This window comes from Astyanax mexicanus, chromosome 10, assembly GCF_023375975.1.
Source record: "Astyanax mexicanus isolate ESR-SI-001 chromosome 10, AstMex3_surface, whole genome shotgun sequence".
In the NCBI taxonomy this organism is placed as follows: Eukaryota; Metazoa; Chordata; class Actinopteri; order Characiformes; family Acestrorhamphidae; genus Astyanax; species Astyanax mexicanus.
Window position 1 is genome coordinate 48,908,540 of NC_064417.1, and position 18,987 is coordinate 48,927,526.

An 18,987-nucleotide genomic window follows, 5' to 3' on the forward strand; every position below is an offset into this window, starting at 1 on the left:
GGTGGCCAATCTTCATTAATTGCACATTGCACCAGTAAGAGCAGAGTGTGAAGGGTCAATTAGCAGGGTAAGAGCACAGTTCTGCTCTAAATATTGCAATGCACACAACATTATGGGTGACATACCAGAGTTCAAAAGAGGACAAATTGTTGGTGCACGTCTTGCTGGCGCATCTGTGACCAAGACAGCAAGTCTTTGTGATGTATCAAGAGCCACGGTATCCAGGGTAATGTCAGCATACCACCAAGAAGGACCAACCACATCCAACAGGATTAACTGTGGACGCTGTAAGAGGAAGCTGTCTGAAAGGGATGTTCGGGTGCTAACCCGGATTGTATCCAAAAAAACATAAAACCACGCCTGATCAAATCACGACAGAATTTAATGTGCAGCTCAACTCTCCTGTTTCCACCAGAACTGTCCATCACCACAATAAATTATTGTGCTCTAAAACCAGGTGTTTCAGTTTCATTGTCCAACCCCTGTATATTAATTATATATACAATTGTTTTTTTTTTTTTTTTTTTTATTTAGCTTCAGATTAGTTCATCACTACACACCTCCAAACTTCATGTAGCTTCAGAGTACATCACTACACACCTCCAAACTTCATGTAGCTTCAGATTAGTTCATCACTACACACCTTCAAACTTCATGTAGCTTCAGATTAGTTCATCACTACACACCTCCAAACTTCATGTAGCTCCAGAGTTCATCACTACACACCTTCAAACTTCATGTAGCTTCAGATTAGTTCATCACTACACACCTCCAAACTTCATGTAGCTTCAGACTTCATCATCACAACACACCTCCAAACTTCATGTAGCTTCAGATTAGTTCATCACTACACACCTCCAAACTTCAGGTAGCTTCAGAGTTCATCACTACACACCTCCAAACTTCATGTAGCTTCAGAGTTCATCACTACACACCTCCAAACTTCATGTAGCTTCAGATTAGTTCATCACTACACACCTCCAAACTTCATGTAGCTTCAGATTAGTTCATCACTACACACCTCCAAACTTCATGTAGCTTCAGATTAGTTCATCACTACACACCTTCAAACTTCATGTAGCTCCAGAGTTCATCACTACACACCTCCAAACTTCATGTAGCTTCAGATTAGTTCATCACTACACACCTCCAAACTTCATGTAGCTCCAGAGTTCATCACTACACACCTCCAAACTTCATGTAGCTTCAGAGTTCATCACTACACACCTCCAAACTTCATGTAGCTCCAGAGTTCATCACTACACACCTCCAAACTTCATGTAGCTTCAGATTAGTTCATCACTACACACCTCCAAACTTCATGTAGCTTCAGAGTTCATCACTACACACCTCCAAACTTCATGTAGCTTCAGACTTCATCACTACACACCTCCAAACTTCATGTAGCTTCAGATTAGATCATCAACAGTAGAGTGCAACTAAGGTAACTCTTGCTCTTTCTTTCCTGGAGCAATCCTGATGAGTGCCAGTTTCATCATAACTCTTTTGATGGTTTTTGCATCTGCACTTAAGGAAACATTTAATGCTATTTCTTGCCATAATATGGATTAGAACATTACTCAAATATAGCTATTCACTGTATAACATCTGTTCATCTTCACAACACATTGGAAGGCAAAACATTTAAGTAATTAACTCTTGATGAGTTCAGCACAGCTGTTAACTGAAAGCCTGAATTTCAGGAAAGTCTACCTCATAAAGCTGACTAAGAAAATCCAGCCAAGATGCGCAAAACTGTGTAATTTAAGGATGTGCGACTTAGAAGAATCTAAAGTATGAAACATATTCTGGTTTGTTTAACATTTTTGTTGTTTTATTAAATAATTAAATAATTAATTAAAAAAATTCCATACATTTTTCTTCATATTTAGGATGACTTTGCTATTAATCTACAATGCAGAACATTTTAAAATAGTAAAAAAAACACTGAATTTAAGCTGTGTCCACACTTTTGAATGTTACTGTACATGAAGTGCAAAAGTGCAAACATGCCAACATAAAAATGCAAACACATAAAACCAGAACAATGGAATAAATGCAAAAAAAAAGACAAACATTAGCCAAATAAATGAGACACTGCAGCACCAACACAGTACTCTCTGAGTGTGTGTGGTGGGAATAATGTGTAGAGGTATATAACATGCTGTGACATATGCTGTACGTATACGCAGCACCGCGCTATCAGCAGTGCCATGCTCTCGCTCTCGCTCTCGTATACTGTATACTCTAAGCGTCAGTGTGTTCTTAACACACACTCCAGGACTCCAGACTCTGAGAGTGTACTTTAGGCCGTGTGAGAGGATGTTTGAAGTGAGGACCCGTGTAGCTACACTACATTAGCAGGTTTCGGAACAGTGTGTGGTCTGCTTGAGCACACAAGCATTAGCATGGCTAAGCTGAAGACAGTCCATTAATTTGGACTTCCTGTGTATTTTGGCTTTTGACACAGCTCTTAACATTCAGATAAAACATGACTTGTATCTACACGCTTTCACACACACTGTGGGCCAAACACTGAAATATCTAATAACACAAACACCGTATCGACTGAACTGAGTGCCGTGTTGGAGGCATGCGGTGCATTGATTGTTGCATTAGTCACATCTATGCTCAGTAATTGGCTTTCACCTGCTGTGCATTAGGCTTTACAGTACCGCCTCTGGGGCCCGAGCTGCAGATTTGGCTGAGCCGTGTTTGCGTTTGCAGTGTGTGCGGGTTTGATCTTGGACAGGGATGAAAGGCGGATCAGCGGGGTCCTTAGCAAACTGAGAGCGAGCAGTGCAGAGGGCGCTCACGAGGTGGAACCTCCCAGAGGTTTTCAGTACTTTTTGTTTTGGTTGGCTGTGTGCTCTGTTCTCCATTATCTCATGGAGTGTCAAGGTTTAAGGACAAAATTTAGCGATGTGTGACCTTTACTCCCATCAACAGGTACGCTACCCCAAAAAATAGACTCTATAAATGTAATATCTGGACAGGATTAGTTTCTCAGGGTTGTTTCACACTTCTAGTCAGTGATAAAACTCCTGCATCTGGACTAAAATTGAAAATATTTTTGGGGGCTTGACATCGTGTTCAGTAGCTCCTCCATTTCCACTCGCTGTTGTGTAATTATGGTGCGTAATGCCAGGTTCACACTAACACAACTTTTTGAGTCTTCAGTCATTATGCTGTTCACACTACACGACTGGTTGTGCTGTAATCATGAGTCTTTCAAGTGTTGAGACTTTCACACTCTGTGACTGATTAGCGACATGGGGTCACAAATTACACGATTTCTCACAGTGGGAAATCGCAGACTCACCTGGCTGCTCTACAGAAACGCGTTTCATCACAAGAACACACCTGAACTAGAGCTTAGATCGGGCCCAAAAATTCCGACCCGACCCAGCCCGAGCCCGTGCACGTTCTGCCCGAGCCCGAGCCCGACCCGAACCATGAACTGGCTGTTTTCGGGCTGATTGAATGAGCGAAATATGATCAGAATTATGTTAATTAACACTGTAACATAGAAGCATAGAACTATTATTTAATTAAAATGATTTTTAAGAACAGCTAAACACAGTTCTGCTAGTCAAACGAGGAGGAGATCATGTGCGAGAGAGAGAGAGAGAGAGAGAGAGATATTTGCGTGTTCTGGTGTGAGCAACTCACAGGTAAAGGTTCTCTTTTATCTCCTCGTGCTCATATTCTAATCCCATACATAATCCTGCAGCTCCCTCAGTGTTTTCTGTCGTATTTTGCGGCTAGCGCGAGCGCTTACAACTAACACCGCGGAGCGCGAGGTGCAGCCGCGTTTGTGCCGAATCCGCTGCTGAATCCGACTCCCGCTTCGCGGACAGAATTGGCACAACACCCCCCGCTGTACAACTGCGGAAGTGAAAACAGCGCTTATAAATAAATTAGTTTAGTTTCACTTTCAGTTTTAGTTATTTTATTTAAAAATAAATATATAATTAAAAAACAGATGCCTACATCTAAGACTATTTTCTGGAGCCCGACCCGACTCGGCCCGAGGAATGTGGTGGGAAATCTCGGCCCGAACCGACCCGATTTCGGGTCGGGCCTCGGGTCAGGTCGGGTTCGGGCAGAGAATCTAAGCTCTAACCTGAACTAAATGCACACGAAAACAAGCGATGTCATGCCGGAGAATCCTTATAGAAGAGAATACGCACTTAAAGTGATTCCAACATGAACGGGTCCATAAGAAGCAACTGAGTAAAGTCAGAATTTAAATATGCCTGATCAGTTTTATACTGGAATATGTACTTATGTCCTCAAAACAGAACTATGTCAAATGGTTTTGTACTACAATTCATAGAGGATTCGCTCAAGGGCTCCCTCTAGAGTTAAACCCTTATTTACTGATATAAAAGGGTAAATGGTAGGTTGGTCAGACTCTCCATAAACAACTCTAGTCTGGTGAGTTTTGGACTTGTGGTTCTCTCTTTCTGTGATCTTATTGGCTGTAGGTAGCCACTTCTCCTGACTTCTAGTCACAAGGTAAACCTCCCAGAGGTTTTCAGTACTTCTTGTTTTGGTTGATTGTGTGCTCCATTCTCCATTGTTCCATGCTGTTTTAAGGATTGAGGCATGGAAGAGAGCTCGGATCAAACACACAGACAGAAGGTTTGGAGATGCATGACCTTTACTCAGGGTTAAATCATAGCATATCTGAGCTGTCTCCCAGACACAGGGATCAGGAGGTCAGCCGGGGGGAGGAAAATAAGGAGAGATCTGGCCAGTTGTCCGAACAATGCCTTGGCTGCTGAATATAGGCCGGACAAATCTGAAGGAGGTTCAAAAGAAAGTAGAACACCACTTACTCTGGCCATTTCCAGGCTGAATACCATACAGCAAGATGTATCAGCCTGATTCTGGTTTGCATTTAAGTCCTGATTTTGGCCAAAATGCCAACTGGCCTGAAATGAATTTGCCAACACTCTGGATGCTGAGTATAATAGAACAATTGGCATGAGCTGCATGTACCAACACTCTGGTTGCCGAGTATAATAAAGGAATCAGTCCAATCTGCTGGTACCAACACACTAATTGTTAAGTATAACATGGGAATTTGCCATGTTTCATGTTCCAACACACTGGTTGCCAAGTATAACACAGGAATCCACCAAAGCTGCTGGTACCAACACTCCCAACTGTTGAGTATAATATGGGAATTTGTTCAAAATCACATGTTCCAACACTCCAGTTTCAGAGTATAATACAGGAATCTGTATTATAATATGTATAATAAAGCAGTAATCTGACCCTCAATGAACTGTAGTATTCTTGTACTGCATTCTTGTATGGAGAATTTTTGCTATTATCATTTCAAAGAAGCAGTTTGTAACACAAAAATAGCAACACATATAATCCACATACATCCAAATAAATTCACCAATTATAAATATTCACCAATTCTGAGAACTGTTCTCCTGCCAAGAACCGTCCAACGATTTAAAAATAGGGAATAATAATGAAAGCCTTGCTTGAAAAGGGATTTGCTTGTTGCCTAACTTAATCTTTATAACCTTACAAAGGCGAGGAAAATCCTAAGGTTTCTGCTAACAGATGGGAGATTAAGAAAAGGTAGAGTATAATATGGGAATCTGCCCAAACCACATGTTTCAACACGTTGCTTATTGAGTATTACACAGGAATCAGCCCGAGCTGCTGGTACCCACACGCCAATTGCTGGGTAAAATATGGAAATCGGCCTGTGTTTCATTTTCCAACACCCCGGTTGCCAAGTATAATACAGTGATCCCCCTGAGCCACTTGTGCCAACACCCTGGTTGCCATCATTACATGGTGATCACATGGCTGATGCCTAGCGTCAGTTGATGCTGCCATACATCAGCTAAGCTGATTTTGGCCAAAATGCTTGACTCAACGATATTTGTATTGCATGTACCGATTGCCAAGAATTGTATGGGCATTGACCTAAGACGAATTTGCCAACACTCCGGATGCAGAGTATAGAGCAGATTTTAATACGATATTTGGTCTGGGCTGCATGTGCCAACAATTGGACAATTGGCCTAAGTTGCAGTGTGCATGTGCCGAAACTCCGGTTGCTGAGTTTAATACAGGAAACCCAAGCTGCTGGTACCAACACTCCAATTGTTGAGTATAATATGGGAATTTTCCCAAAACCACATGTTCCAACACCTTGGTTGCCAAGTATAATAGAGTGATCCTCCTGAGCCGCTTTTGCCAACACCCTGGTTGCCCAGCATAACATGGTGATCACATGGTTGATGCCTAGAGTTAGCTGTTGCTACCATACATCAGCTAAGCTGATTTTGGCCAAAATACTTGACGATATTTGGGCAGATTATTGCATGTACCAACATGCCGATTGCCAAGAACAGTATTGGCATTGACCTGAGATTAATTTAAAAACAAACCGGATGCAGAGTATAGAGCAGAGTATAATACGATAATTGGCCTGAGCTGCATGTGCCGAAACTCTAGTTGCCAAGTATAATACAGAAATACAGATGCCTAGTATTAGCTAATGCTGCCATACATCAGCTAAGCTCAGGCTAGGGGTGATTCTACACATTATCTTGGGATGCCTTTTGGCTTCCATTGCTGTATTGTCTGGTCTTAGGAACCTGTTCCTAAGAATTCATTCCTGTCCACATATCTGGTCCTTATACTTGACACTTAAACTGTCCATTAATCTAACAGGGAAGCAGTGGGTCAGATAACATTTGGTAGAACAGCTCCTGGCTGGAGGACAGATCCAGAGACGGGAGGAAACAAACTGATTCCTCTTTGGAAATCCTTGGAAGTAGCATTGTTTTATTATTCCTTTGCACAGATGTGGGTGGAAAATAATGGCCTCTTGCACTTGCACTCAGTCTACATGAAAAAAAAAAACTAGGAAGGAGGGATGGAGGGTGGCTGCAAGGTGGGAGGAGGTGGAGTGTGAGGGGAGGGGGGGTGTTCCAGAAATAGCTAAAGACAAAACCCAGCACAATTTTCAAAACAATGCACCACACGTTGGACTTCAGACTTCCCGGGGTCGATATTTTGAGCCCTTTTAATGACGTCCGGCGGCCAAAGCGAAGCACTGAAACAGGCCGAGTGCTCTCGCCTGCCACAGGAGGATATTGACTTTGGGGGAGTGAAGGAAAACATCCGAGCAGGAGAGCGGGAGAAGCTGTAAACAGGAAAAATACGCTGAGGAAGGAGGAGGCTGAAGTGCACGCTGGTTTCAGGGTCGCAGCCACGCTCCGGTCCCCACCGTCCCTGCTTCCTATCTACCGGCCGGCTTCCTCCCTCTCTCTGGCATCCTGTCTCTTGGCTTAAATAAGTGTGTGTGTGTGTGTGTGTGTGTGTGTATATGTCCATGTTTGTGTGTGTGTGTTGTGTGTGTTGTATACGTCTGCGCCTTTGTTTTGCTCAATGATGCCTATTATATTATTGAGGCTCTTAATTTGCAGCTGGACGTTTTCCACTTTAATCATGGAGGATGTTACTGGACTGAGAGCAGAGGAATTCCATAGGTCAATGGAAATCCTGAGCAGGCCAACTGTTGAAATGTCTGTACTTACACACACATACACTGTACACACACACACACACAAATAGACATGTACACACTGTTGGACCGTATGGTATGGAAAGCCACGCTGCTCAGATGGCCAAATGGATCCTGCAGCTTGATTAAGGCTGGATTTTTCTTAATTCCCTCTTGTTCCCCCAAATCCTAATCTTGGATAAGTGGTTGAATTTCCATAAGGCCAAGCATGTCGGAGAGCGATAACGAGTCACAGAGGCAAAGAGGCAAAAGCAGTAATCTGACCCTCAATGAACAGTAGGGTTCTTGTGCTACATGTGGGAATTTTTGCCTTTAAGATTGTGATACAAAAATAGTAGCACATGCAATCATCCAAATAAATACAGTAATATTCACCAATTCTGAGACCAGAGTTCTCCTGCCAAGAACCGTCCAACGATTTAAAAATAGGAAATAATGAAAGCCTTGCGTGAAGGGGATTTGCTTGCTGCCTAACCTAATCTTCGTAACCTTACAAATGCGAAGAAAATCCTAAGACTTCTGCTAACAGATGGGATTTAACACAATTTAAGCCCTTTTATTTGTCTTTGGGGATCGGTCTGCAACAACGAAATTGTATACACTGTTAAAGGTATGACAAGTATCTCCATTCATGTCCATATATGTGATATTTTAATTTTTGAGTTCAGAAAATCAACATATGGTGGAATAACCCTGGCTTTTAATCACAGTTTTCATGCATCTTGGCATGTTTCTCCTCCACCAGTCTTACACACTGCTTTTGGATAACTTTATGCCTTTAGTCCTGCTGCAAAAATTCAAGAGGTTCAGTTTGGTTTGATGGTTTGTCATATAAGCCATTCAAATATTTTTTTTGGTGGTCTATTATTTTTTTTCCCAGAACTGTATTTGTAATTATCTATTTATTTGGTGGGCATACCTTATTTTAATTTCTGTTCATTTTAAGTGGCAACCCTACCCAGCATTCATGTGACACTATTAATCAATCAATCAAACTTTATTTTGACTCGGAAGTACATTGAGGGCAACCCTCATTTTCAATGTAGCCGAGCATTTACAAAAACAGGGATTGACATGACAAAGAAAATAATAGCTAAATTTAACTATTTTGAAATAACAGCAAATAAAATATTAAAATAGAATAGAATTGAATTAGAATAAAAATATATAATAATCATAATAAAGCTTGGTTTAATTGATAAAACAAAATCAGATCAAAAGAAGATAAGATTAATACATAAATTAGTTAAAACTAACTTTTGCATAATACAATAAAAGCACAAATAAATGAACTAAAAAAATCAAAGCAATAATAATAATATAAATAATAATAGTAATAATAATAAAAAAAAGTTAAATGCAAGAATACAAAACTATTTAAAAATAATAATAAAAAATTAAGAAAAGAAATAAAAAGGAAATAAACCACTATCAGGCTAGTGTTCAATAAACTTCGTTCACAAGATAACACCTCATGACTTACACAGGCGTGGGCATTCCCAGGTCAGCCACTGCTTGTGGTAACACCTCATGATCAATTTACATAAATCTGTCCAATGACGTTTAACATTTCATTGATACAAAGAGCATAACCCAGCAGAGCAGTGCTCAGTCATACGCTGAGCATTCCCGAAGCTCCGAGCTGATCAGTGGAAAACAGGAGCCGGAGCGGCTGGAAGTCTCAGCATCTCAAACATACGACCTCGGCAAACCCGTCCCTTTCACTTCTCTAGTGACACCTGCTATTTTTAGCTCATTATATCCCTGCCAGCCCTTATTCTCCCGCGATCACATTTCACCCTCTCACATCTAACATTTAAAGAGGAATTAAATCTGCACCCACACTCTAATAACCTTTCACTGAGCCGCACCTCACCAGAGACACTGCAGATGTGGGGGTCGCTACAGTGACTGATGTGGAAATGATCAATTTAAACTTTCAGTACTTAAATCAGGGTTTAATGGCGGCATGTCAGACAATACAGCAGTGCAACTGCTATCTGGGTAGTTGGGCTGTCATGCTCTTAGGACAAACCAGATGCTTGCAGATGTAAAACCAGCAAACAGGTTTAATATTTGAAGGGTAATCCAAAAGAGGGGTAAAAAAGCCATGTCAGGTCAAAAACACACAAAGCAAAAACAAGCACATAAAGATCAGGCAGAGAACACAGAAATAAACGCTAAGTATGCTTTAAAATCGCTGATCGCTATCTTTAAGAAACTCCTGAAGACAGAGCTCTTCAAAGAGCTCGTACTCTCCTAACACCTCTAACTAACTACTCTCTACTACCAGATCAGGAGAATCTCTCACTATCTTTAATAAACTCCTGAAGACTGAGCTCTTCAAAGAGCACTTACTCTCCTAACACCTCTAACTAACTACCTTCTACTACCAGATCAGGAGCATCTCTCACTATCTTTAATAAACTCCTGAAGACTGAGCTCTTCAAAGAGCTCGTACTCTCCTAACACCTCTAACACACAAACTACTTCTAACCTCATTTCCTTCTTCCCCTCCTTCACTTCTCTATCCCATTATTTCCCTTCGACCTCCTTTAAGCTCTACCTAAAAATGTTTATCTTAACTTCTATTACTTTTGTACTTGACTATTGTCAAGTCGCTTTGGACAAAAACGTCTGCCAAAAAAGTTAAAAAAAGTTTCCTCAATACCTCGCAAGAAGCAAGTGAGACAAACAGGCCTTATATACCTACACAGACAGGTGAAAGGAATCACTAATCAGTCACAGCTGCAGGGGATTCAAAGCCAGGTGACAAAGAGTGTGGGAGCTGTCCATGGTTGGCTGAAGAGGGGCATTTGGCTGTAGTGTGGGAGGGAGTGGGATTCTGGGTAATGCAGTCCATTGAAGAAAAAATAGACCCAGGAAGTGTGAACTGGGCATGATGGCCACTCAGCACTGGGGTCTTGAGTTCAAGTCCCTACCTGTGTGGAGTTTTCACGGTTTTACTGTTTCTGCATGTGTAAAGTTCAGAAATCATTGTTTGGTGGAATTACCCTGTTTTTAAATTAATTTTTTTTCACTCATATTGGAATGCTCTCCTCCACCAGTCTTACACACTGCTTTTGGATAACTTTATGCCTTTACTCCTGGTGCAAAAATTTAATCTTTCTCTTGATTATATTCCAGAGGTTTTCAATTTGGTAAAATATATATATTTTAAGTGATCTCTTATTTTGAAGAAAGTAACTTCCTTCATTTATACAGAACAAACTTTTGTATTTGCTTTAAAATGCTACATTAACACTGTGATCCTAAGGCCTCTTCAGAACTTGCTGGACAAAAGAAAACGGTGCAACAAACGGGGCATGCAGAAACTGCCGCTCTGCTCCTTCTGTGGTTCTCAGAAAGCTGTAAGTACCGTGTGCACTGATTGAAGATGATTGAACTTCTTCAGAAGAAGCCAACAGAATCCCCAAACTGACTCTCCAGCTGTGTCCGGCTATTCGTTTCAGGAGGCCTGGCCCCGGGGATCAGAGGGTTTATGAGCCTATGCTGCTGGGTTTAAGCATGTTTGACCAAGTGCTTCTACCAGAACATGCTTCAATCATTCAGCGAGGATCAGATCTCCAGAGGCCTCATGTACTAAAGGAGCGTACGCAAAAAAACATTGTGTACGCCTTACTTCACGCTCACGGTCAGATGTACTAAATGTGACTTGAACGTGATAAAGTGTGTTTCCCACGGCACTTTCGTTTCAGGTGTATGTATATTTTTTGTACCTATGTATTGTGTTTTTGTCATTTGGCAACATTTAAAGACGATGCATTGAAATTACAGCTATTTAGATATCCTTTATTCACACATTGTAGTAATAAGACATTATTGGGTAAAATAAAGTAAATAAATCAGACAATTTCATTGGCTTACTGAAGTAATCGTTCAATGTGTTTCCACTTAGCCTAGATTATATAAACATGCATGAAATGTTGCGCTGGAGTTGTTGGAGATGGCAGCGTTGGCATTATTGGAAAATATTGCTAATGGCCAAATTAATTGAGATTATAAACCATTTCAGAGTTCCAAGAGCATGGTTGGGTTGGGATAAGATTACAAGCTGAGTGTGTGACGGGTGGCTTCTTGACATTATACTCTGTGTAATTGAAGGAGGAGACATGGCAGGTGTGATGTGTTTGTTTATTGTGATTTACTAGGAGAAAGTACGTGGGATTCTGCCTACGCATGGTCTGATAAATCCAGATTTTTTTGTGCGTACAGTACTTTTCAGCTCTGAGCCAAAGGAACATTTTAGTAGGAAGTCCACGCAACTCTTAGTACACGAGGCCCCAGGTCATACCTGTCAAGTCTCCCGTTTTGGCCGGGAAACTACCGTATTTTACTCCTCTTTCCCGCCGTCCTCCCGTATTAGTATTTTCCCGTAAATTTCCCGTATTATATTAAAATAAAAAAATATATTATTCAGGAGACAGGGCACTGACCGCTCTGTGTCTCTTAACCAATCGTGGAGCCGGTTCAAGGAGAAAGTCCCGCCTTTCAGGAGAAACAGCCAATCAGCTTGCAAAGGAGGGTCAGTGTGGGGAAGCCCCCCGTCGCTGTGAGTTCAGGCAGCTAGTCGGAGCAGCTGATGTTAAAACATACATGGATATACAGCAATTTTTCTAAAAGAAAGGTAACGGTAGGCTAATCATGTAAACTGTGATGAGATTTTTCTGATAGCTGCTTAAAAATACTCGTCTCCGAATAAAAACACACAGATTAAACCTTTTAAGATAAAAAACTTACAGCTTGTGACTCAGACTAGAAATGTGGAGAGGACCGATATTAACTGAACTGATCAGGGGAGGAGTGATCAAAAGTAAGAAGTATTAATAAAAAATTATTGTGTAGGCCCCTTAGGAGTAATTTTTACTGATGGAACATATCTGGTCCATGTCCTTTTAGTAAAAGCTCATGATACTATGTTTAGGTCACCAACAGTCATTTTGCAGAATTTGTGCACCCTTTGTTCAATTTTAAATCCATTAAATAAATAAAAAATATATCATATAAAAGAGTTTATTACAAAAAAAGACATGAAATCTTATTTTTTTTTAAATATCTAGAAAAGGGTTTTTAATTTGGCTGTATTAAAAGAATGACATATGTAGGAATGTCCACAACATTTCAGATTCTGATAATCTAATTGTAGTGTGTAAGTGGTTCACATGTGGTTATTTTAGATTTTTTTAAACCTGTCTTAAAATGTAAGGGATACTGAACCTTCGTTGGGCTGGTGGGACGGCTTTAAGCGTACAGAGGAAAATATCCCTTATTTTTAAATCTAAAACTTGACAGGTATGCCCCAGGTCTCCCAGCTCTGGACAAATGGCCAAAGCAGATGAGCGGTCAAGAGAAGGTTCCCTCAGATGCTTGAACTCTACCCTCGGTTTGTTGATTCATTATCTCTAGTCTCAGTCTCTAAAAAGGCAAGCAAAACAAGAGTAAGCCCAAGCCAAACAAAGCAGGACTCTCATAAATCTCAGGCAGTGCAGCGGGCTCATGGGAAGAGCGGCACCATAGGGTGGCACGTTAACCTCGGGGCTGTGGAGGAAAAGAAAAGGTCTAACAACCTCCATCATGGGAATCGAGCGCCCGCTGGGAGAGCCGAGGCCAGCTCAGATAATTTCCTGATTATATATCTGACCTTTCAGCACCTCCTCCTGAGTGCCACTGAGCTGGCGGGAAGGCAGGAAGGCTGGAAGGCTGGCCACGCTACACCCTGACCCCAGTTACAGCGAGGTCCGGAGGGCATGTGTGCTGCCAGGTCCAGCTCAGTGCACGATAAAATTACACAAGGTTTAACACTGTGCTCATTAAAACTACACACTTCTTCCTGGAGCAAAACCCTTTAAAAAAAAACTATTTAAAACCATTTAATAAATCATAACTTCTGGTTAGTGTTTTTTTTCTACATAGTAAATGAATAGTGAAGTGATCCAGACTATGAAGGAACACATAAGGAATCATGTAGTAACTTAAAAGTGTTAAACAAACCAAAATACTCTGTAAAGAAGCATTTAGATGCTCTTATCTGGGGGGCTGTTAACCTTTAGACGATTCTGAGGCTGGTAACTCTGATTAACTTATCTTGTGCTCTTCCATCCTTTCCTGGGACGGTCCTGATGAGTGCCAGTTCCATCATCATAATGTTTTGGATGGTCTTTACGACTGCACTCAAAGTTACTTTCAAAGTTAGAATAAAACATTACTCAAATAGAGCTATTCACTACATATTAACTCTACCTCTACAACTTTACAACTTTACAACAAATGCTCTCAAACACATTAGGAGACAAAAATATGCAACAGAAGTAACCTGCTTTTTCTTTCCTGGGGAAGTCCTGATGAGAGCCAGTTCTATCATCATAACGTTTTTGATGGTGCACTTTGTGACTGCACTAGTTTGAATTGACTGACCTTCATTTCTAACCTATTTTTTATTTATTTAGCTGAGTATTTCTTCTCATAATCTGGATTAGAACATTACTCAAATATTCACTATTCACCTGTAACTCTACCTCTTCACTTCTTTACTTTAACCGATGCTCTCAAACACTTTATTAAGAGACAAGAAATCCAAGTAATTAACTCTTGATGAGTTCAGCACAGCTGTTAACTGAAAGCCTGAATTCCAGGTGACTCTACCTCATAAAACTGACTGAGAAAATCCAGCAGAGATGTGCAAAACTGTCATCTAAGCAAGAGGAGCTACTTTAAAGAATCCTAAATAGGAAACATATTTTTTGTTTGGTTTGTTTAAACTGTATATGTTTAAAGTGCAGTGTGTTGTAATGATTGTGACCGGCGACATCTGGTTAAAACTCTCCATGCAAACAGACCAAATTCACATTCGATGCAGGATAGTGCAGTGTTCTTTAGCTTCTATACAATACTAAACTCTGTCCTATTTAAAGCAGATAGAACAAGAATTGAGCTTTTAGGTACACCTATCTAAAATGCATGAAATGTCATATTACAAAATATACTACAATAACTATTTTAAATAATAGAAATAATGATATAGTAAAATAAGTATATAATAATACAATGAACATGTTAGCATGTTTTAACTGCTGCAAATTCTTCTATGTTATCTTGTATACGTTTTTGTGACTTGACTTTTTGTGAGCGTTTTTTTTTTAGTTTTTTACAGCAACCTGGCAACCCTGCTCACAGTGCTCCTCAAACTGCTGGCTGAATCTCTGAGGGATGAATCCTGGCAGTGAGGTCTGTTACCCGGATTACAACAGTCATTCTTTAACTCACTGTTTGACTGACGTTAGTGTATCAGAGAGAACATTAGCAGACCATCACAAGTCTTCACCAGAGTCGTCTACAAGCTCCCAGAATGCACGGCAGTACTTCTTCCTACCCTGTGCTGCTGCTTCTGAGTTATTATTAATATGTTTCAGTTTGGTATGCATTAAAGTAAATTGCAGCGCTCGCACTATAACTATGATGTGTTTGTGACGTCCGCTGGAGTTATGGAAGATAATAGAGCTCTTTTATCACTGAGATTAGATTGGAAGTGGCACAGAAGTAGACATAGTGAGACATAAAGAGACATAGAGAGACATATTTCACATGTTTCTCATGAGAGCAGTCTTGAGCAGCATTCTCATGACTGTTTTAAAATGCATACAATTGGATAATAAATACATGTAGTGTAGACATGAGGTCAGTACTTACTATACACAAGGTTCACAGAAGATTAAGTGTTAGAATTTTGCTTAAAGTCCGATGATACCTTTCCCAAGAACTAAGGGCAGCCTTACAACAAGTGTGGTCAATATACTTTTAACCCTTGTGTGGTGTTCGGGTTGTGGGACCCGTTTTCATTTTTCATCAAATGATACTAAAAATATATTTTTTCTAACTCAAACTCATTGGCATTGGCTCATTTTTTGTGAGAAACATATATCAAAACACATTTTCAATAAACACACACTGTACACCCCCCCCCCCCTACACATTTATATTACATACAGTATGTTTGGCCAAGGGCTAATAAACATTGCTTCATTTTAAAATTTGAAACTAAACAAATTTTCTACTCATATCTTGAGTTTAATTCATTTTCTTTTACATTTTATTAAAAAACTAATAAAAAAAAGAGTAGCACTTTTTAAAAGAAATGTAACATACGAAAGGTAAAGGGTAAATATTAACCATGTGAGCTGTTTATATTACTTGCAATTTAGGTGAAGCAAGCATGTGTAAAGCATTTTAATGTAAAATTGCTTAATTTTGCTGAATTAAATACAAGTTACAAAGTAAACGAGTAACAAAAATATGAACACCACACAAGGGTTAACTAATGATTAACCATTAAAACCCTTTGGACAGATTTTTCGTCCAAAATCGCACCTTGTGTTCTCAGCTTAATTACTCAGAAATCCCTTCACACATCAACATAATCCATATATGGTTAGAAAGGGCGAAATTTGCTCTTTCTAAAAAATAGTGATTTCATCCCAGTGCGGTAAAGCTAAATCTACAAGAAACCCACTGAGAAAAACACCTAAAAAAGTGAAAAATCTCCTTCCCCAACCAATATTATTTACCTTTAGTGCTTCAAACATATTTATATGATGTTTCAAACCAAATAATATCAGTAAATAAATACTCAAAGTGTCCACAGAAAAAAAGTGTGAAACTACCTGCTTTACTCAAACTAAAGCTAAAGCTAGGTATGGTGTGCGCACTACTTTATATAGTTTTTATTTTACTTGCACATTTTTACTAAAAGTTATTTTGCACTAAACATTTTGATTTATTTAGACTAAAAAGTTTACATTTTTGTATACACAGTAGTTTTCTTTGTGTGTCCTGATTAAAATACTGAAAGGCATAGGCTGCTCTGAGTGTCAGGTTTTTAGTATCTACATGTATCCTAGAGATGTGATTATATTTTGTCTCTCTTATTGCATTTTCTTTCTTTTTCTGTTTATTTCCCTTTCCTCCCTTTTCCTTTCTTTTCTTTTTTTTCACCAACTGTTACCAGTCTCCCTTCTACAAAGGTGCAACAGAGAGTGAGGGTTTTCACTCAGTGCAGTGAGTGCTGCACAGGTGTGGTTGGTTTGCACTGATCATCGCCGGGAATTCTGGGAATTGGAGTTTTGGGACATAAAAATATATGTTAATATACTGTACTACAATTTTTAGCTTGTTACAAAATTACTTTTTTTTCTTTAAATTAGTAGTAGTAGTAATTTGATTTACTTTCTAAAAAGTTAACTGATACATTGTACTTTAAGTGAACTACTGTATCAGTTGTTTTTAACAAACTTTGCTAAAAATTTACAAAAGTATGTTTGGAAATAAGTATTTTAGTATTTTAAAAAAGTATATGGAATTAAATTTAACTAAAAGTGTACTTTATAGTAGTCTATTTATTTATAATACACTATACAGTACTTGAAAAAGGATGGATCAAAGTTTACTTTCAAACATTTGATGAAAGAATCATATTTTTGTACTTTTAATATATTTTAAGTAAGTACATAAATCTGTTAGTATATTTACAGCATACTTAGACATTTTTCAATATGTTTTAAGTACAATTAAGTATATTTGTTTTCACCAGGGTATAAGGAAACTAGTTTAAAGACTTAAAATGCAGTAAGAACTAAAAAAAAAAAATCTTGAAAGCGATCTTAATTGTTGCCTACCAGAAGGGTAGGATGATGGGCTATTATTTAATATTGAAAAATAGTTTTTAAACATGAAAAAGTGTTAGATTTACAGCTTTTAAAAGTATTTTCATGTCTTTTCCAACTCATCCAGAGTATAGCTCTCCTTAGTTTTGACAAGAGGGTTTTAAAAACACTCTTCTGCTACAGCATGTGCAGCTTTTCACTACACTAAGCAGAGCTGTCCAACTCTCAAGGACACTTCCAGTCCTGTCCCTGTCAAACAGAAGCAGCCGTCACAGTGTCAGTGCACTCGCTGACCCAGCCTTACCGCACACTGTCCCTGCCAGGGCTCTACTAGCTGAAACATAGATGGAATAATACATCAACCTCAGCCAGCTCAGAGTGTGACACCCTGGACCGGGCACTTCATGACCCACGCTTGCCAAGTGCCAAGCCTATCACAATGAGGGGAAAACCATAGGCAGTAGATGAGTGGAATTATATGAAGTGCACAGATGTTTATATTGATGATGAATTGCTCAGCTTCACAAACAATGGTCACATTCCTAGCGGCCTTGTGGACGTGGAAACCATGATCACCTTGACATTCCCGGCCATTTCCTCAAGCGGCGAGCTCTACCTTAAGTCTTCTGCAGCTTAACAGACTTTCCGATGTGTGCGGCGGCGCATCCTCCAGACCAGCGCTCATGACGACTGCGTGGGGTTGGGCCGAGAGCAGGTGTGAGGCTCTGGATGACTTTCCAAGGATGTCAAGTCAACAGAAGACTCATTAATGCTCTTCCCTTACTTCTGAAAACAAAGGCAGTGGAATTCCAGAGGATGCATACCAACATGCCTCAGATTGCAGAGATAGGTGGCTCTGAATAGGATCCAGCGTCGTGTGCCAAGATATTGTCTATACAATCACTGAAGACGGGACTTTTTCAGGTGCTAGGAGGCAAACATAGGAAGGTGCAGGTCCCAAAAGAACTTGTTGCGATGTCTCAAAACAAGTAGATAAATAAATAATGAAATGAACAGGAAGGAATGAAGGAAAGAAAATAGTAAGAAAACAATAGTAACCCATCAATTTTAAGCTTTTTGTCTGAGTCAGGCTATGAAGTGCATCCCAAACACTAAAATAAATATAAAAGTATGAAATTAACCATTAAAACAAATACACATAAAACTATGCAAAGACAGCATGAAGAATGAGTTCAAGCTCAGCTGAATTATCAGCATCGACTGAGATTCGGCATCAGCCATGTGAAACTGGGCACAATATAGTGAATACTCGCTGTGTCTACTGGTATGTTGGCACAAGCAGCTTGGGCCAATAGCTGTATTATACTTTGCAGCTGGAGCGTTTGCACATTCGACTTGGGCCAGCTTCCATTTTATACTCAGGTGGCTCGTGCCAATTGCTGTATTATATTGGCAACCAGAGTGTTGGCATGTGTGGCTTGGGCCAATTGCTGTATTATACTTTGCAGTCGTAGTGTTTGCACACGTAACTCGGGCTACTTGCCATATTATACTCTGCAACAAGGGTATTGGGACATGTGGCTTGTGCCAATTGCTGTATTATAATAGCAACCAAGGGGTTGGCACATGTGATTGGGGCCAATTGCCACATTATAATTGCTGTATTATGTGGCTTGGGCCAGTTTCTGTATTATAGTGAGCAACCAGTGTGTTGGCACATGTGGCTTGGGCCAGTTGCCATATTATACTTGGCAAACGGGGTGTTGGCACCCAGGCTTA